This window comes from Equus asinus, chromosome 12, assembly GCF_041296235.1.
Source record: "Equus asinus isolate D_3611 breed Donkey chromosome 12, EquAss-T2T_v2, whole genome shotgun sequence".
NCBI lineage: Eukaryota > Metazoa > Chordata > Mammalia > Perissodactyla > Equidae > Equus > Equus asinus.
In genome coordinates this window covers 80,863,567-80,884,441 of record NC_091801.1, presented here as the reverse complement: position 1 = coordinate 80,884,441, position 20,875 = coordinate 80,863,567, and the positions used below count along the sequence as shown (strand labels likewise).

General features: G+C 45.3%; 1 protein-coding gene across 3 annotated transcripts in view; it reads left to right on the top strand.

Moving 5' to 3' along the window:
- Nucleotides 1–20,875, top strand: part of COL22A1 (collagen type XXII alpha 1 chain) — a 292,948-nt gene that overhangs the window by 3,405 nt on the left and 268,668 nt on the right. Inside the window, exon 2 of one of the 3 annotated variants that reach the window (XM_070481652.1) lies at nucleotides 3,884–3,981. The exons of the other annotated variants lie outside the window; for them this stretch is intronic. The gene's annotated coding sequence lies outside the window, so the exon portion shown is untranslated. The remainder of the gene's footprint in view (nucleotides 1–3,883; nucleotides 3,982–20,875) is intronic. 3 annotated transcript variants of the gene reach the window in all.

Sequence of the window (20,875 nt, the reverse complement as noted above, 5' to 3'; positions counted from 1 at the left end):
CTCAAACATAGGTCTCATGGGGTACCAGGACAGAGAAGGGCGGACCCCTGGTCTTCCTGTGCAGGGCTTGGCATTGCATGCGCGCACATGTGTGTGTGTGTGTTTGTGTCTGTGTGTGTGTGTGTGTTTGGGGGCAGGGTTGGTGTCTGAGACAACCAGTCCAAGGCCGGGTGGCCAGACTGACATCTTCTTTGCGTTTTGCCTGGGGCCAGCACAGAGTTTGTTGAGTTACTGAGTGTATGAGCCAATAAATGACCACGTGAATGCAGAGTTGAGTGAATGAATGAATGAATGACAGGACATGACAATTCCTCAGCTTTGTTACTTGGCAAAATCAGTGACTTTCTTTGTGGTCTTAATAAGTACCATTTTGTTTTGCTTCTTAAAATTCTTCAAGTGGATGAGCCATGACATGCTAGCCGTTCCTGCTTGCTGCTGCAGTGAGCATTTTTGAGCACATGACTTCCCCTACTTTGCAGTGATGTCCCACAGATTATTCCCAAAGAATAGGACTTCTGGGTCAAAGGGCATGGGCATTTTAATGGTTCTCAGGAGGTATTAGGACTGAGCATTCATGAGAAGCGGAAAGCTGGGTAACATCATGGCACAAACAAAGGGAAGTCTTGGCAGATGCCCAGGGAATGTGTGGAGGGTGGACCCGCCAGCCTGCTGTGGTCATGAAGATGTCAGAGTCCTCCTGTGACAAACCCCATCTGATGCTTTAATTCCCTTCTACTGTCCACTTGCCCTAGCTTGCACGCTCCCAGTTACTGGAAGCTCACTACTTCTAGTTAATTCTGGCTATCTTCTGGTAGAGATGAGAGTATCATTTAAATTTTTTTTTTACTTTGCTTCATAACAAAATTTTGAAAAAAAAAGGGAATTTGTACCATCCTTTGGTTAGAACTATCTCTAAGGAGAAGCCTTTCCTCTAACTACATACTGGAAAATCCAGGCCAGTTGGAGCCAGCCTTGACTGCCTGGTAGCCAAATTGCTGGGGGACAGTCTGCTCTTGATTCCATAAAGACAAGAAAAAGCAAATCAATTTAATCAATAACAAATTAATCAAAATCTCACTTAAAAATAAAACCGAACTGCAAACGTCTTTGGGTTTGTAGATTCAGAGTGACTACACAGAGTTTTGCCAAATCATCATTGCTTTTATGGGCTTCTTCATCTGAAGACTATAAGATGATCATCACAACCAGCTTGTCCAGCCTCCTTATCCGATGACTGAACCACATCTCTCCTGGGCGTCTGCCCACCCTCTCCCGGCCCACCTCCAGGGGCAGAGAATACACCTCCCATGGTGCCCCCTCAGGCAGCTTATGGTGCTGTGTTGAATGTCTGGTTAAAAGTTTTTCCTTTTATCAAAATGAAAGTTCTCTTTCGCCCACTTCCATCTGTCACCTTTTTGGGAGTACATAGAATAAATTGAATTAAATCCCTTTTCCCATGGTATCATTTGAATTCTGTAAAAACAAAACAAACAAACAAAAAATGTGCCCCCCCCCAAGCCTATCAGAGATTGAGTGCCAGTTGGTACCAGGCTGTTGCTAGATATTCTCACGTACATCATTGACTCCTGGGAATTAGCTGTGTTTAACCCATGTGCAGATGGACAGACAGAGGCTTACGGACATTTAGCACAACTAATAAGTGTCAGAACTGGGATTCAAACCGATGTCTTGGTGCAAATCCCATGCCCTTAACCGAAATTCCACATGGCCTTAAGTGTGTAAGGTAAATGCATATAATTCATGCAAAAAAGAAGAATGCTGTTTGGAATATCTTTTTCTTTTTTCTCATTAAATGTTTTAAATTATTAAAGACATAAAAGCATATTGTTACAAGTGCAGTAATATCAGCAACCCCCTCGTGTTCTTATCTACCCGATAGTAACCAATAGTAACATTTTTGGCAAATATCCTTTCACGACTTTATATCGAAATGTACGTATCAATCAAATTCTGGCATTTGAACAATTTGGGAACAATAACAACAAAAACTAAAACATATTTGCCTAGCACAATGTCTGGCTCATAGGACGTTCTCCGTTAATAATTGAAGGGTCGAATTGTTGTCAGTGTTTGGTTTTGCATGGTCTAATGCTTGCCGTGAGTCCACCGGGCAGTGGGGTGATGGTCCCCGTTTACCTTCAGCAAAACTGATGGACAGAATGAGGTCCTGGGTGGGATGTTTCCAGAGCTCTGGAGAAACACCCAACAGCAACTTCACCTTTTCCCCTTGCTCCCGAGTTGCTGTGGGCAAATCAGCTTGGGCTTTCTGTGCATCTCGGTTTCTTTGACATGCTTGCCCCCAGCACCCCATGGTACCCGCAGCTCCATGTCTTCACCACTGTAATCCACTATAGACCTGTCTGTTTTTGCCACTAGGCAATAAGTTCCTCACATTCATGGGTTTTGCATTACTTACCTATGAACTACCAGTGTCTACGCAATGCTGGACACAGTAGGAACTCAACAAATCTTTGTGGAAGGAAGTAATTTCAAAACGGTGATAATGAAGTCCCTGGCACATAGTGGGTATTGGATTAGTGCAATACAATTTAATTTAAATCACAATTAAATAAGTGAATGAAATATCAAAATTGGAAAAGTCGTATGGATATTTACCATGGCTGACACAGCGCTTCACACACAGACATGCATGATGGGTGTTCATCCTTTCCCCATCGGCAGCTCTGGCTGAAAGAGGGCTCTGTCTGAGGACCAGGCAGCTCACTGAGCCCCAGGGGCCTGGATCCATGGACTGGGCTGTGTTGGCGGGCGTAAGTCTGGCTTGGGTCTGAATTTGGCCTTTCTGTTTGCTAGCCTTGTGGTTTCCAGAACCTTTTAGAGCATCTCTGTGCCAGAGGCCAGGGAGAGAGCTCAGGAAACAGCGTGAGTGTCAGCTTCGGGGCCTGCACTCTTTGGTTAGTGTGCAGGTCTGACATCCTTAGCTCCCAGTAGATCAATCTTCTATGACTTTACAACGTTAGGTGGGCCCCAGGATTCTCTGTCAGCCACACTAGTTTGTTCTTCCACTAAGAAAGAAAGCCCCCAACCTTCTCAATCACCTTTCTCTAAAGTGATTTAGTAGACATACGTTGTATGCACACATATAAGTATCTATCATCTCTTGCCTCTTTGGTTGTTTCATGATAGCACTTCCTACCGGGGTCTCTCCAGTCATTCATTTAACACCCTCTGGATGCTAGGTGTGCTTAGGGAACAAAGAGGCACTTACAACACAGCCCTGATGCCAAACTGCTCACAGCGTGTTCCCGGTGAGGGACCAGGTGCTCTGCGCTGTGGGGGACAGAGAAGAGCGCTGCACCCCCACTCAGCCGCTCACCAGGCAGCAGATACTTATGGAACACAGATGGTGGCACTGCGTGTTTAGACACTCCCCCCATGTAATTTCTGCAACAACCCTAGGGGTATTTAGTGGTGGCTTTATGTATGCGGAGAGACCTAGAGAGGTTAAGTGACCTGTCCAAGGGCATTGGCCAGATGAGAGCAGAAGCCTCCTTTGCTCTACTCCACTTCTACTTGACTCTTCTCTACTCTACTGCTCTGCTCTAGTCTACTCCTCTCTACTCTACTCTACTCTTACTCTGCTCTGTTCTACTCTGCTTCTACTTTTCTCTACTCCACTCCACTCTACTTCGACTCTTCCCTTCTCCTGTCTTCTCTTCTCTTCTCTCCTCTCCTCTCCTTTCTTCTCTTCCCTCCCTTCCCTTCTCTTCTATGTCAGAGTTCTTTTTGATAGGGATGAGGTTTCACATGAGGCTTCCTGGAGGCATAATATCGAAGCTTAGTATTGGGGGAAAGAGGAGAAGTCGCAACACTGTTTTTAAATTATTTGTTTGCCTTTCAGCTATCCCCCTACAATGGATGGTCCAAGAGAGAAAGACTCTGCCTTGCTTATCTCCGTCTCCACAGCTCTGCTAAAGAGGGGCGTGCAATGTTTGTGGCGTGAGTGAGCGCTTGTGTGGTTAATGGGTGTGTTGGTAAGGGATGGAGGGAGGGATGGAGGGAGTAAGTGCTGAAGTGCATGACCCCGTGGATGGATGGGCGAGGGAGCAGATTAATGAAACAATGAATGGGAAAGCAAATACGTGAATGGATCAGTGAGTACATGAGTTAGTGAATTAATTAATATTCTCAAGTTTTGGTCAACCAGGCCTGGGGGGTTCTTCAGGTGAAAAGGAAAGCGGATGGAATTGCAGTGGTCCCTTCCTCAGACAGAACATTTCAAGAGGCTTTTTTTCTGTCTCTCCTGCCGAGTTCTCCCACCAGTAAATGCTCAGGCTGTGTTTGAGAAGCCTGACCTTGCCAGATACCGCAAAGCACAGAGGTAATGAGCAGAGCGCCCTCCCACAGGCTCCCTTGAAGGGGACAAATTCCGGAAGCTTCCCCTCAGCTTTGGTCCTGGAGTCCCAGTACAGTGAGGCCAAAGCCACAGTCTCCCCTTAGGAAATGAGCTGGAGAACCCCAGCTGTGATGGCTCAGAACCCTCTCTGTGCCACTGTATTGGGCCCATTTGTGAGTTGATTCCCTGGGAAGAAGGCTCATCCTGCAGAGCCTCTGCTCCTGGTTCTTCCTCATGCATCGCTGCCTTCTCCATGTGCTCACACCCGCATAACGACGGGGCCCTGGGAGGATCTGAGGCAATTTCTTGGAAGCAAAGAAATATCCTTTATTACTAGGCAAAGACAGTAACTCCTGTGCTAATCCACATGCTTGCTCTGTTCTCAGGAAATAGAAATTTCAAGATCATTAAAAAAAATTTCTTTTTAGAAAAAATCTTTTTAGAAAAAATAACAGAACTTTCTCTTACTATCTAAGTTAAATATAGAAATGAATATAGTTTAGACACTCAACTCATTGGTTCACTTCTCTGTTACACTGATACATAGAATGCCTGCTCTGTGCCTGTCACCATTTCAGGCACTGAGGAAGAGAGACCAGAGACATAATCCCTAAGTCTAAGGAGCTCAGTGGAGAAGACCAATAAGTAGGTCAATTTTAATACCACTTGTGAGTTGCTAAAAACTAGGGGATCTGTGGGACCCTAAAGAAGATAGTAACACACCCCCTACTTGGGAAGTCAGGGAAGGCTTCACAGAGGAGAAGCATGTAAGCTGGGTTTTGAAGGATGAGTAGCTGCAGAGGCAATGTCAAAGAATTAGGAAAAGAAGATGCTGAGGTGTTGGAGGAAGAGAGGGAAGTCTTTGAGGTTGGAGAATAAGGTTCATAAAGTGGGATGTGGGGGCCACGAGCCTGGAAAAGGAGGTTGCGATCAGGTTGAGAAGGGCCTTAAAGAGGGTTTCTGCTGGGAATGATGTGAACAGGCCTGTCTCATCTGATGATATCTATGCTTAGAGTGAGCAAGGCCCTTTGCACACTCACGGAATATGACTCGCATATAGCAAACGGGAATTTACAACCTGGTGTAGATGTAGAGGTCTCCCTCTCAGAGAGGAACCTGTCCCTAGAGGTTGTATGGAGTGCATGCCCTCAGGGCCAGAGCTGGAGCTCGGATTAGAGACTACTGGGTCTCTTAAGGTTGGGTCTCTTGAGGTTGGGCCTCCAAACAGTCCAATTGCTGGAGGCTGCCTGATGTGAAATAGCTTCTAACTGAGAAAAGGGAATTCGGGGCCTGATGCGAGCTAGCCACTGACCTTTGCTTTACTTCCTCGTCTGGTGATGGCTAACATCCCAAACTCCTTCCTGCTCCAACATTTCGAATTAGAGATCTACTGAGTGCCTTGCAAAGTTGTGAGCACCTGGTTACTAGAGATATCCAGACTTAAACGAGTGTGTAAGAGGGACAGAGAGGGGATTGCAGCATGGGGCGATGGGGTAGTGTTGGGATGGCCCACTCACGCAGATAGAGGTCTCTGAGCTGGGTGATACAGTTGTGAAGAAAGGACTGTTGGTGTGAAATAAATGCTGAGAAGGATTCTCTAGTAATAATAAGTTTCTTTAATTAAGTGCTTGTAGCTTTTTTTGTTTTTTATTTTTTATAGCTGCCATTGACTGGCAACCAGGCACTGTGCCAGGGACTCGCATCTCTCTAGTCAACTGGTGAGGCAGGTTAATCTTCCACTTTTATAGATGAGGCAACTGAGGCCTAGAGAGAGATACCAGCTGAGATCACACAGCTCGTGAGTGATGGAGACAGGAGCCAGACTACTGTCCGTTTGGCCCCATGGTCCATGACTCTCCCATCGACCATACTGTCTTACAGGGAGGCATTGCTCCTGGCTTTCATTATTCTCCCCTGGAAAACGGGGAGCCTGCTGGGACAGCACCTCCAAAATCAGTGTGGGTGCTGTGGCACTATTTATATGGATTGCTTCATCAGACCAGACACTGCTCAAAATAAGTTAAACAGAAATATCTTTCTGTGTCCTCAGGACCCTGTAATCTGAGATAGTCTCTTGTGAAATGAACTGGGACACCATATTTAGGAAGGAAAGAAAAGAAAAGAAAGAAGAAAAAATCTGGAAGAATTCAATACTGAACATGTGAAAGAAATAAGAATGGGGCTATGACAGCTCTGATATGTTTGAATAGACAGTAAAACAATAAAGAGTGATTAGCATTTTCTTGTGCTGGTGGTGGTGCTGGCTGTAGGGAGGGCATCCTCCTGTCTGTGTCCCGCCCCATTGGTCCAGAAGGATGCAGGAGTGGGATATGTGGTTGAATTTGGAAGTCAGCCCTTGGAGGGGAAGGTTGAACAGGGTAATTCTGGGAAGGCATATCTAAACTGAGTTGTCAATCAAAGATGAAAGGAGAGGAAGAGGAGACAAGATACAGAGTGAGGAAGGAGTTTGAGGAACCAGGGATGCCATGTGGGAGAGGCTGGGTGAGCTCCAGAGATGAGGTGGCTATGTCTGATGGGCCTGGTTAAGTACAAGTGCCTGCTCTGTAGTTTGCAATAAAAGAACCCCAGCTCAAATTGACTTAACTTTAAAAAGTGGGGATGGGGTATGTTTGCTTCATGCAACACGTAAGCTCCGGGTGCCTCCAGACTTGGGCAACACTGTGTTAAAGTGCTTAGGTACTGAGTCTTGTTTTGTTCCCCTCGATGTGTGGCTTCGTTCTCCATCAAGATCCCTCTGTGTTATGGCAAATGGCCTTAAGCATCTCCAGACTTAGCAACTCTAGCAGAAACATAACTCTCTTCCCAGAAACTCCAGCAGAGGTCCCAGGGATGGCCCTGAAGGGCACAGCTTGGATTACGTGCTTGTCCCTGGTCAAATTCCAGCACTGGGGGGCGTGGTATCCCTATTGGGCCAATCTGGTCGCATGCCACCTCACTAGCCAGGCAAGCAGGGTCCCCTCGTGTGAACCATCTCGACAGGGTAAGAGAGACATTTTCACAAAAAGCAGGAGATTGATTTTGCTACCTGAAAAAGGGAGTCATGGGAGGAAAAAGCAATAGTGGGACCAGGCAGAAGACATCATTGGTGTGCAGGAACTCAGACGGGGACCAGACAGAAATGGTCTCAGGGTGCTCCATTTCTGTGATACACACAGGGCCAAGTTATATGGCTCCCTTCTCTCTCAACTCCACTTAAAGCTCATTGGCCTCAACACCTTTGTGGAACTAAACATATGATTCAAAATAGATGAGTATTTTGCTACATGTTACTTAAAACACACAACTCAAACCTCTGACATTCAAGGGCCCACAGTCTATCCTAGACTATCCTTTCCACTTGCCCCTTGATTCCCTTCAGGAGGGCAGCCAGTAACCCCTGGACTTGGGTGGCCCAGAAAGTGAATCCTGCCTCTGCCATTTTATAACCATATGACCTTGAGCAGTGTCCTGGCCTTGGGTTTTCAGTCTGACAGGGGACAGTAACTCTGAGCATATTGGGCTATTGTGGGGATTCCGTGCGGCTGAGTAGATAAATATCCTGGTTCTGCACCTGCTGTGTGGTTGAGGCTCAATGAATCTTAATTGAATTCTTGTGTAAATCAGTTCTGGTTCGGAGTGCCACCAACCTTGAGTGGATTAGCGTAGGGAGCGTATTTCTTATTTACCTGTCAGTCCTGTTAGTCAGATGCAGGGGTGATTAATAGTAATAATGCTGAAGGAGCCACCTTGGACAACTGAAACTCAATGACACACAGGAATGAAACCGTTTTATGTTCCCCATCTGTGTTTTCAACCAAGTTCAATCAAAGCCCCTTGTCTGGTCCCCCAACAAACCTTGACCAAATTGCATAACTTTCTGTTCACTTTCTGGTTCTACAAAGGCTAGTCCAGTCAGATCCAGTACCAAAGTTTAATCCTATACTCACTGTAAAGCTTTCTGCCCTCCCATCACCACCGACGATAAACCATTGTCCTGAGGGACCTGGGTCGGGAGGGGGGTGGTCAGCTCTTTCGCTCCTCCTCCTTCTTTCTCTGGAGGGTTGGAGTGAGGATGAAGGGGAAGTGAGGGGGCAGTAGGTCCCTACCTCAGTGGCTGCAGTGGCAGCCCTCTCCTGTCTGTCTTTGCCACTAATACTTCATTGTGTTTAAGATACCCAAGTGGTGGTTCTCTAATGGGACTTCCTCACCTCGGATTCCCCCAACTTGGGAGATCTCTTCTAGTGAGATCTCTCCCATACCCTTTCTGCTTCTGCCCCAGCACTGCCCTTCATGGCTGCTTACAGCTGGAGTCTCCTTGTTGTGCAAACAGTTCTCTTGGTTGGGGACCAACTCAATAACTCAAGCCTACCTCCTTCTGTGGTGTTCATTTGACTCTTGGGAAACTTGCTTATCCTTGCCACATGGAATCACGGGAGTGCAGGTTGCCCCTCCCCTGCCCCTGCAGTGACAACTCTCCCATTCTCTTTTCCCTTGTTCACATAGGGCCAAGCAGACATGCAATCAGGTGACAAAGTTGAGGCTGGAGAGGTGGGTACAAGCCTATCGTTGAAAGTCTATGATGAGGAGGACTCTGAGCCTTATCCAAAGTGAGGGATTACTGCAGGATCCATTCCTGAGTCTAAAGATCACGTTTGTACCTTAGGAGCCTCATTTGATTCTTGTGAGGATGCGCAGACAACCAGGTAAGGGCGAGTCTGAGGGCCGGAGGCCACTTCTGAGGCTGTTGGTTGCAGGACTCTGAGAACTGAGGGAGGCCGTTTACTCCTCACCAATCCCTCTTTCTGAATGTCTGGCTCCTTCTCATTAGTCAGATCTCAGTTCAGATGTCCCCAACTCAGAGGAGATTTTCCTTTTACAAAGTGTAAAAATTGTCCTACCCAAGTCACTTCTATCACTTGACCCTGTTGTGTTCAAATCAGTTGTTACTCTCAGAAACCATGTTGTTATTTGTTTCTTTGTTTCATTTTTCTCTTCTTTCCCTAGAAAGTAAGCTCCAGGGAGGCAGGACTGTTGCTGTAACCAGTGGGTGACAATGCCTGTCGCCTAGTCTGGTATTTGGTAAATATTTGTTGAATTAGTTAATCAATGACTCCAAAGAATGTGCGGAATGATTAAGAAGTGGGCCAGGGCTTAGGATGAGGATGTGCCTTTCAAGTCCTTTGGGGACTCATTCAAGAAATCTTCACTATTTCAAGAATAGACAGATATGGCTTGAGTTTCATTCACAGTTTTAGCAACTGGGAGAGAAACACAACTGGCATCCGGCCTCTTCTTAGGGAAAAAAATAACAGATAGGAAATATTTTTGAATTTCATAGAATAAAGAAGGAGGTTAGGAAAACACATTTCTCACTCTATTTCCATCTCCTTCAATCAAATTAATCCTGTGTTTTGGCAGTGTAGGGCTTAAGAAGATTCTGTTTAAATCTTGGGATGTCTGAATGGAGAGGATGTAGGACTTAATGGATGTTCTTGCTTGTTAGCAGGACCAAAAACTCCTAAAGGCCAAAGCTCTTTTCTCTGCTCCCCTCCTACTAGGCACCCAATCAGGTAACTTTATTCTATAGAGGACACAGACCAATCTTCTCTGGTCAAATGAAAAGAACGCAGAATTTAGGATCATAATGGCCTGGGATTAAATTCCAGTTCTGTCACTTCCTGCCTGTATGATTTGGGGCACATTCCTTAACTTTCCTGAACTTGAGATCCATCACCTGTAATAACCAGTTTGTCAGCTTGTTATGAAGAGATAAAACAATGCAAGTGAAACAACCAATATGGTTCTGGCTGCCCTTTATAGCATTTGTGACATTGTATGTTCAACACATCTGTTACCACACAATCTATTGGATTAGCTCCCGTTCTACAGGTTTGGACATACATTTTCACTGCCCTAAAAATCCTATACTCCACCTATTCATCCCTCCCTCCCCTGCAACCCCTGGCAACCACTCATCTTTTTACCGTCTCCATAGTTTCACCTTTTCCAGAATGTCATGCAGTTGGAAGCATACAGTATGTGGCCTTCTTAGAGTAGCTTCTTTCACTTAGGGATATGCATTTAAGGTTCCTCCATGTCTTTTCATGACTTCGTAGCTCATTTCTTTTTACCATTGAATAATATTCTGTTGTCTGGATGTATCCTAGTTTATTTATCCATTCACCTACTGAAGGACAGCTTGGCTGCTTCCAAGTTTTGGCAGTTATGAATAAAGCTGGTGTGAACATCCATGTGCTGGTTTCAGTGTGGACGTGTTTTCAATTCCTTTGAGTAAATACCAAGGAGCGTAATTGCTGGATCATATGGTAAGAGTATGTTTAGTTTGTAAGAAACCACCAAACTGACATCCAAAGTGGCTGTACCATTTTGCATCCCCCACATATCTCCCTATGGTAGACTTTTAATTGTGCTTGACTTTCTGTTTATTTTTTAAGACTTTTTTTAAAAGTAGTTTTAGGTTCACAGCAAAATTGCACTGAATGTACAGATATTCCCATGTATCTCCTGCCCTACATAGATACAGAGGCTCCCCCATTATCAACGTCTCCCACTAGAATAGTACATTTGTTACAATGAATAGACCTGTATTGACACACCATTATCACCCAAAGTCCACAGTTTATGTTAGGGTTCACTCTTGGTGATGTACATTCTATGGATTTGGAACATGTCTAATGGCATGTATCCACCATTATAGTATCATACAGAGCATTTTCACTGCCCCAAAAATCCTCTTTTCTCTGCCTGTTCATTCCTCCCCCTCACTCCAACCAACCCCTGTCAACCACTGAACTTTTTACTGTCTCCATAGTTTTGCCTTTTCCAGAATGTCATAAAGTTTGAGTCATACAGTATGTAGCCTTTTCAGATTGGCTTCTTTCACTTAGAAATATGTATTTAAGATTCCTCCATGTTTTTTCCATGGCTTGATAGCTCATTTCTTTTTAGCACTGAATAATATTCCATTGTCTGGATGTACCACAGTTTATTTATCCATTCACCTCCTGAAGGACATCTTGGTTGCATCCAAGTTTTGGCAGTTATGAATAAAGCTGCTATAAACATTCATGTGCAGGTTTTCGTGTGGATGTAAGTTTTCAGTTCCTTTGGGTAAATACCAACGAATGTGATTGCTGGATTATATGGTTAAGAGTATGTTTAATTTTGTAAGAAACCACCACATTGTCTTCCAAAGTGGTTCTACCATTCTGCATTCCCGCCAGCAATGGATGAAAGTTCCAGTTGCTCCACATCCTTGCCAGCATTTGGTCTTGTCACTGTTCTGGGTTTTGGCCATTGTAATAGGTGTGTAGTGGTATCTCATTGTTTTAATTTACAGTTCCCTGATGACATATGACATGAAGCATCTTTTCATATGCTTACTGGCCATCTGTATATCTTCTTTGGTGATGTGTCCGTTAAGATCACTGGCCCATTTTTTAAGTCAGGTTGTTCATTCTGTTATTGCTGAGTTTTAAGAGTCCTTTGTATATTTTGGATAACAGTTTCTTTATCACATGTGTGCTTTGCAAATATTTTCTCCTACTCTGAGTCTTGTCTTTCCAGTCTCTTGAAGTTTTTTCCTTACTTAGTTAAAAGTATAACACACAGAACTCTCCACTGTAAAAGTCACAGGGAAAATATTGGATCTGTGAAAGAAAACCAAAGATGGAGAAGTGCTATAGCATGTCTGCTTCTATTACTAAGGGTAGCAATGAAAGTGAAGCCGACACTTATATGGGACAATTGGGTTCTCTCTCTGCTCTGACTCTCGCCAGCACACTGGTACCCTCAGAGCTCTGACTTCTACTCCCTCTGACATGTCCAAGGAGTATTTCCAGCCCCAGTTTCTCTTCCGAGCTCTAGATTCAAATGTCTGTCTTTCTTGGGACTTCTTCACTTGGCTGTCTTCCATGTGCCTCAAACTCACTAAGTATGCCAGCCGGAACTCATCATCCCCGCCGCCCTCAGGGACTGGCTCCCAGATGTTCAAACTGGAATTCTGGGCTTCCTTCCACCCTCCCTTCTCCCTCTATCTCTCCTTGCCCTGCTGGCCACGTGGTATCATGGAATCTTTACGTGGACCGCTTGGCCTGCAGCTGTCCTAGGGGAGGTCATCTGCATCTCTTTTCTGATGTTGCACTAACCTCATCATTGGTCGCTCTACTCCATCCTTCCTTCTGAACAGAGTTTTCTAAATCACACTGGTAGATGCCACTCCCATGCTTGAGAACATCCACTGGTTCAAGAAGGTCTCCAAGCAAAGTCTGACCCCTTTCCCTGGGTCACCACACCAGTCTCTAGACTGCCTTTATTGATGCTCTTTCCTCAAACTTGAGTGCCTTCCTCTCCACAATCCCTACCTTCTGCTGCAGCCTAATTTTTCCCATTCATTTCATCCCCTCCTCCAGAGTACGGTACTTCGTGCTCATCCCAGGAATGATGCTCTAAGGGAGGCAGGCTATTTTTGGTGAAGGCAACACTCGTCCTCCTGCCTACTCCCCACCCATCTTTCCAAGCTCAGCTCAGATGTCATCTCCTCCAGGAAGCCTTCCCTGACCTCCCAGGCCTGAGTCAGGCACTTGTCCTTCCCTCTATCAGAGTACTGACCACGTGGAAACATAAGCATCTGCTTGCTTGTCTGTGTCCACCATTAGGCTGCAATCTCTTTGGACAAAGTGTCCTATCCTCTATGCCTGGCACTTAGTAAGTGCCTAACATGCATTTAGGTCATGACTGAATTAGAGAATAAACCAATAAACCCCCAGTACCCCTATGCCATCAGCATCAGCTGAGTTCTCTTAGTAGTTCAGACTGACAAGTCTCCCCTTGATATTGATATGGCAATGTTGGTCAACATTTTACTTTATAAAAGATTATCACACCCATTGCCTCATGTCATCTCCTCTATGGATCTTTGAAGTAGGGGATATTGTCCCCATTTTATAGATGATGAAACAAAGGATTGGAAAAATGAAAATAGTATGTGGTCAGATGTTGTTCTAAGCTTTTGACATGTAGTGACATTTAATTCTCCTAATGGTCTGTGAGATAGATATTATTATCCTCACTTTATATGTGAAAGGGCTGAGGTCTAGAGAGGTTAAGTGACTTCTGCTTGTTTGCACAGCTAGTAAGAGGCGGAATTGGAATTTGAACACGGGATTCTGATTAAGGAGCTTCATCATTGGCTGCCCCAGAGAAGTCCGTGCTAGGACAGGCCTGGCATACACAAGATACTCAATATGTATTTGTTGACTGAAGAGGACTTGCCCCAAGTCACACAGAGCCGAGTCTGAATCCAGGATGCAGGCTCCCCAGCACTTCCCAGGTAGTTGGGCTCTTGGGCTTCTGCAGAGACAGAAGCCCCCAGCTCCCTCTTCCCCTCTCTAACCAGTAAGTGCAGTTTGCATCATAGAGAGCTTGGCAGGCATGCACCTGAGGCTCAGAGCCAGGCCTGTGAGAGAGGGACCCAGCTCAGTGGTCTGGACACAGCCACACCATGCTTTTATGTCTCCACCAGATTCCTCCCAGAGCATCGCCCGTCACCCCAGCAACACATCAGTGGTGCCTCATTCCACCCAACCCCCACCCACAGTGGGCAGCGGCTATCCCTCTAAATCAGAGCTCACACTCTGCCCAGGCTGCCCTAGCGATGTGCCAAATCTCATTTTCTCTCTCTAAATTGCTTTCTGCTCAATGTCTTTCTTCCCCCTCCTCTGGGTCCCTGAATAGGGAATGCTGGTTACTATGGCGATGGGCCGGCTTGTGGCAGGAACTCAGCTCAGTAAATTAATTGCTGGACTTTTGGAGACTAATGGCAGAGCCCTGCCTCCTAGGGCCAGGGTGTGGCCTGTATCGTGCCAGCTTATTAGCCAAGCCCTGGAAAGGGCTCAGGGCCTAGTGAGAGAGAGAGAGAATGATGGTACGCATGCTTGCCGAGGCTGTAACCTGAGGTGGACTGGGAGATGGGGGGATGTTCCCTACACACCTAGTCTGTACTAGGACCAGGGCTGCAGGCTTTGCAGAAATTATTTCATGTAATCTTCACAGCACCCCCAGTGGAGTAGAGATCATCCTCATCTTATGCAGGTGAAATGCTCATTCATACTGCTAAGGAGTAAAGCTAGGATTCCATACCAGGCCTGCCTTGCTCGGTGGACCATTTGTTAAGAACATTCCATTTATTCCTGGGTGGAAAGCCATTCTCTCCTCTATAGTCTCTTCCAGAAGACAGAAGCATGGGGAATGTTTCCGAACTCATTCCATGAAACCAGCATTACCCTAATCCCAAAACCAAAGACATTCCAAGAAAAAAACAACAGACCAAAATCCCTCATGAATATAGATGCAAAAATCCTCAACAAAATATTAGCTAATTGAACACGAAGATGTATGTAAAGAGAATTATACACACAGCCAAGTGGGATTTATCCCAGGGATGTAAGGCTGGTTCAATGTTTGAAAGTCAATTAATGGAATCTATCACACCGACAGGCAAAAAAGGTCATTCTCTTCCCTCAGGTCTATCACTGCAAAGTTTCCCCCCACGCATGTGTTCCCCTTCTCGATGCTCCTAACCTCCCCTTTCCTGTGGACTGGGTGGCACATAGCTTGGTTTTTAAATTTTTTTTTTTTTGAGGAATATTAACCCTGAACTAACATCTGCCACCAATCCTGTTTTTCCTAAGGAAGACTGGCCCTGAGCTAACATCCATGCCCATCTTCCTCTACTTTATATGTGAGACACCTGCCGCAGCATGGCTTGACAAGTGGTGCCATGTCCACACCCGGGATCTGAACTGGTGAACCCCAGGCAGCAGAAGTGGAACGTGGGAACTTAACCGCTGCACCACTGGGCCGCCCCCACATAGCTTGTTTTTTGACCCTTTGCTGGTTTCCCACATTGTTTTGTGCTTAAGAAATAAGAGTTGCTCCAGCCAGATTCCAACATCCTGGGAGAAGCCACATTGCCACATGATTACAAGCATGGGCCTGTGATTGCCTGGGACTGAATCCTGGCTCCTAGTGTGGAGTCCTGGGCAGATGACTAAGCCCTCTGTGCCTCAGTTTCTCACGCTGTGACATGGGGGTCATGATCCCTGCTGTTCAGATTATGCGAGTTATTATGTGTGAAACCCTTAGAATGGCTCCTGATTCACGTTGACGGCTGGAAAGAGTGCAGGCTTTGGCATCATTCAGGCCTGAGGCTGAGTCCAGCTCTGTCTTTACTAGCATGTGGGCCTGGGGAAGTTGTCTGGGCCCCTGTTCCAGGCTCATCATCCATAAGGGGTGGGTAGCAGAGCTGATTTGTCTGTTTGCAGTGGCCTCTGAGAGGGCATTGGTAAAGGTGCCTGGCTTGCAGTGCACGTACAGTAAGCATTTTCCCTGGCCCTTCCTCGAGGGAACCAAAAATCAGGACTGTGGATTTTCCACTCAACAAATATTCTCTGGGCCCCAGATCAGGTAAATAGCCCAAGCCTGTGAGAAGGTTAGTGATCGGCATAGACTCCCCCGGGGGATCTTAGAATCAAGGAGGGGTTGTTTCTGGAGCCCCATGGATGGAGTTTCACGTGCAGATCTTCCCTTTGTCAGTGGGGTGTGCTGGGGTGTCTCCCTGTTTCTCACCCTCAGCTTTCTTGCCTGTAAAGGGGAGATGTTGGTGCCCACCCGTGGGGTTGTAAAGATGGAGGTGTGCAGTGTCCACAGTGTGGAGGCTCTCCACCAACACCAGGGCAACACACAGGTCCCCAGGTGTCGGGACCCTGTGAACGGTGGATGGGCGTAGGAAATGGGTCTGGGTTGGAGTCCCAGCTCTGGCTCACGTCAGCAATGTGGCCTTAAGAGTGGTTGAGGCATCAGGCTAAGGGCTTTGCGTGTAACTTTATTATTTAATCCCTACAACAGTCCTCTGCGACAGCTGCCATAAGGTAGGATCTGTTATTATTTCTGCTCCACAAATGAGAAAACTGACAGACAGAGAGATGAGGTCACCCCTTGAGATCAGGAGCTAGTGATCATGGGGATTTGTACCACCAGGCACTCTGATTTGAGAGCCCAGCTCCTAACCACCTGGCGAGTTCTACCACCATGTACCCTAGAACTGATGGAGTCTGCATCTGTCTTACTGGCGCTCGGGGCGTGAAGGAAATGTGAGAGGGCTGAGTGTGCTGTCCTGCCACACAGGATGTTGGGAGTCGGGCCGTCCTCAGCCCAGGTGTGGGGATGCTCATGGGCTATTACAGAATCTGCTGCCTGGTTTCTCAATCAGGCCAGTCAGTCTGCCTTCAGTAGAAGGAGGAGCTCCTGGGACCTCCATCCTCTTTGCTCTCTTCCCACCAAGTTTCAGGATTCACAATCTTTCCTAGGAAAGAAGATGGAGACTCCCCAGTCTCCTCCCTCCTGGCCTGCCCCAGGCTCATGACAGAGTGACCCTCCTGTGACCTAGGATGATGTCTTAGTCAGCTCAGGCTGCCATAACAAAACTCCACAGATAGCGGGGCTTAAACAACAGACATTTATTTTTCACAATTCTCGTGGCTGGAAAGTCTGAGATTAAGGAGGCAGCAGATTCAGTTCTAGTGAGGGCCCAATTCTCGGCTCGTAGGCAGCCACCTTCTTGCTAAGTCCTCACATGGTGGAAAGAGAGAGAGAGAACTCTGGTGTCTCTTTCTCTTCTTAGAAGGGCACTAATCCCATCGTGGGGGCCTGTCATCATGACCTCTTTTAAATTTACGTACCTTCCAAAGGCCCCACCTCCAAACATCATTACATTGGGGGTTGGGGGTTCAATATATGAATCTGGGGGGCACAATAAGGTCCATAGAAAAGGGCCTGAACAAACGCTTGTAGAAGCCAGGCAGAGAGAAAGTGGGGAGGTGAGAGAATGTTGAGAGGGACCATTGTCCACACTCTAGCATCCATCCTGGGCACTTACAGATCCTCCTTTCCTCTCATCTCTCATTACCGTTTAGTTTCCCATTGCTGCTATGACAAAATACTACAAACACAGGGGCTTAAAACAACTCAAGTTTATCATCTTAAAGTTCTTAAGGTCAGAAGTCCAAAATGGGTCTCACTGGGCTAAAGTCAAGGGGTTGGCAGGGCTGTGTTCCTTCTGGAGTCTCTAGGGGAGAATACCTTTTCTTGCCTTTTCCAGCTTCCAGAAATCACTGCATTCCCTGGCTTGTGGTCTCTTCCTCCATCTTTAAAACCAACAATGGCTGATCAAGTCTATCTCAGGCTGCCATCACTCTGGTTCTGACTTAGCTTCCCTCTTTCACTTGTAAGGACCCTTGTGATCACACTGAGCCCACCCAGAGAGTCCCAGTTAATGTCTGTATTTTAAGATCAGATGATTAGCAACCTTAATTCCACCTGTAACCTTAATTCTCCCTTGCCATGTAACAATATATTCACAAAGATTGGGGTGTGAACATCTTTTTTGTGTGTGTGTGATGACATATAACATAAATTTTGCCATTTTAACCATTTAGAAGTGTGCAATTCAGTGTCATTAATTGTATTCACATGTTTTGCAACCATCACCATTATCTATTTCTAGAACTTTTTCGTCACCCCAGACTGAAACTCTGTAACTGTTAAGCAATAGTGAGAGATATCTTTCCATTTATTTAGATCTCCTTTGATTTCTTTCAGCAATGATTTGTAGTTTTCAGTGTACAAGTCTTGTACCTCCTTGGTTAAATTTATTCCTGTATTTTATGCTATTTTGTTGGTGCCATTGCAAATAGAATTATTTTCTTAATTTCCCTTTTGGATTGTTCACTGCCAGTGTACAAAAATGCAACAGATTTTTGAGTGTTGATTTTGTATCCTGCAACTTTGCTGAATTTATTTATTAATTCTAACAACTTTTTATGGATTCTTTAGAGTTTTCTATGTATAGGATCGTGTCTTATACAAAAGACATTGTTTTACTTCTTCCTTTCCACGTTGGATGCCTTTTATTTGTTTTTCTTGCCTAATTGCTCTGGCTACGACTCATAGTACTATGTTGAATAGAAGTGGCAAAAGAGAATATCCTTGTTTTATTCCAGATCTTAGTGGAAAAGCTTTCAGTCTTTCACCACTGAGTATGATGTTAGCTGTAGGCTTTTTGTGTATGGCCTTTATTGTGTTGAGTTTCCTTATCTTCTTAGTTTCTTGAGTGTTTTTATCATGAAAGAATGTTGGATTTTGTCAAACACATTTTCTGTATCAACTGGGAACACCATGTGTGTTTTTCTTCTTCATTCTATGGATGCATGTATTACATTAATTGATTTTTGTATATTGAACCACCCTTGCATTCCTGAGATAAATCCCACTTGATCATGGTATTTAATCCTTTTAATATGCTGCTTAATTCAGTTTACTAGTTTTTTGTTAAGTATTTTTACATCTACATTCATAAGGGATATTGGTCTGTAGTTTTCTCTTTTTTGTGTGGATATTTGGGAAGATAAGGACCAAGATTTCCTCTAAAATCCTGGAGAGACTTGGATGAAGCCCAGCTTCTGCAATGAGGAAAATTATCAAATTTCTTGAGCTCCAGAAAATACTGAACAACTATGGCTGTTACCATTTTATCTCCCTTTTCACCATTTTTCTTATTTCATGAAAAAATGATGGCTCAACAGTTGTTGCTAATATTTGGATTTGGAATATCCATAGAGGTCATGGAAAGAGTGTGGTGCAGTGCCCAGAAGAGGCTGGTTCAAGACTTAGTCCTTCCTGTGACCAGCTGGGTGAACTGGGGAGAGATACGGATCTTCTTTCCACCTCACTCCCCTCCTTCACCAAATGGAAATGGTGATGCCTGCCTTGAAGACTCACATGAGCTCATGTAATAATCAGAAGGTGCCTAGCATATGGTAGATAATACATGGTAGTTATTCAATTACTTTCATAGCTCTTTGATATTGTCTATGTTCCTCTAATCAATGGCTCATAGCCACTTTAAAATAATAAGATGACAGCAGCAGATGCTGGCCATTTATAGTTCATTAGTAAATCTAATATTTATTTGTTAAGTGCCTACTATGTGCCAGAAACTGTTATAGATGCTGGGAAACAGAATGAACAAGACAGACAAGTGCTTGCTTTCATACAGTTTTGAAGGTGAGAGGGTTGGGCAGCCCACTTGACTTGCTAAGATTCTGAGTCCCTCCTCCCTCTGTACCTTCTGATCCCTGACATTGGCCTCTGCCCCTAAATGTACCATTTTGGGAGAGTGCCTTTCTTCTTGCTCCTGTGGCTGCCTCCTACGACTCTCAGAGTTTTGGCATTTGGGCTGTTAGACCCTGTGCATTGAGAGGTGGCCATTAGTGCCCTGGTAAGATGAGTGCACTTTGCCCTGAGGGTGGTAGGGACCTGAGTATAGAATTGGTGCACTTGTCCGGAGAGGAGTGCACACATCTGTTCTGATGTGGAACTTCCCCAGTACTGTGCCCTTGCTCCCCTCTTGGACTTTGCAGATGCTGTTCCCTCTGCCTGAAGTGATCGCTTGCCTTTTTTTTGGCTGAGGCCTACTCAGCTTCCAAACTTGGCTTGGCTGTTGCTAGTCCAGGAAGCCTGACCTTGCCCCCATGCTCCCATAACCCCCTGTATCTCGCTCTCCAGTGCTCATTTTATCCTGCCTTTCCCTGGCCTTCTTCTTACCTGTCTCCCAGGTGTCGGTGAGTGCCCTCAAAGATGGGTTTGGTGTCATTCATCTGCCTGCCCTCGGCACCTGGCACATTAGGGCCACTGGTGAATATTTGTTGAATGAATAAATCAGTGGTGAAATCTATAAACTATTTTTCCTTTCCTGGATCTTGACTTTAACAATGACGAATAATTTTTGAAATGGACATCCACATGAAAATAAAATATACAGAAGGGCAAATATACTTAGCTAATAAGCATCATGGATCAAAGAAATGCATGGAAATGAAGAAACGACGTCTCTCCTATTGAATTGGCAAAGGTGGGAGAAATGACAATCTTCCATGCTGCCAGGTATGCCGAGAGAGGGGCTTACCTGCTCGCACATGGCTGGAGGCAGAGAAACTGGAAAGCAGTTTGACAATTCGTGTCAGGAACTTTTCAAACTCATATGATGCTTAAGTATTTTTCTACAAGTCTGCCCTAAAAAAATAATTAAATATGGGCAAAGACTTAGGTACAAAGATGTCCTCTTATAACATTATTAAACAAATAAAACAGACTATTAAATGTCCAAAAGTAGAAAATACGATCCACACAATGGTGCTGGTGCCACAGGTATGGTCATAGCTAGCCATTGATGATGAGGCCTGACAGATCCTCAGTGCACATTTGCTAACTGATGGATGGGAGGATAGATGGAGCAATCAGTGAAGGGGGAGGTATCTCTGGGCTGTGCTCTTTACAAGGTCACACTGTTGGCTGTGAGAAGAGTTGAGTCTGAGGAATGAAGACAAATTGGGAGGCTGGGTCTGGGGGAACCCCTCC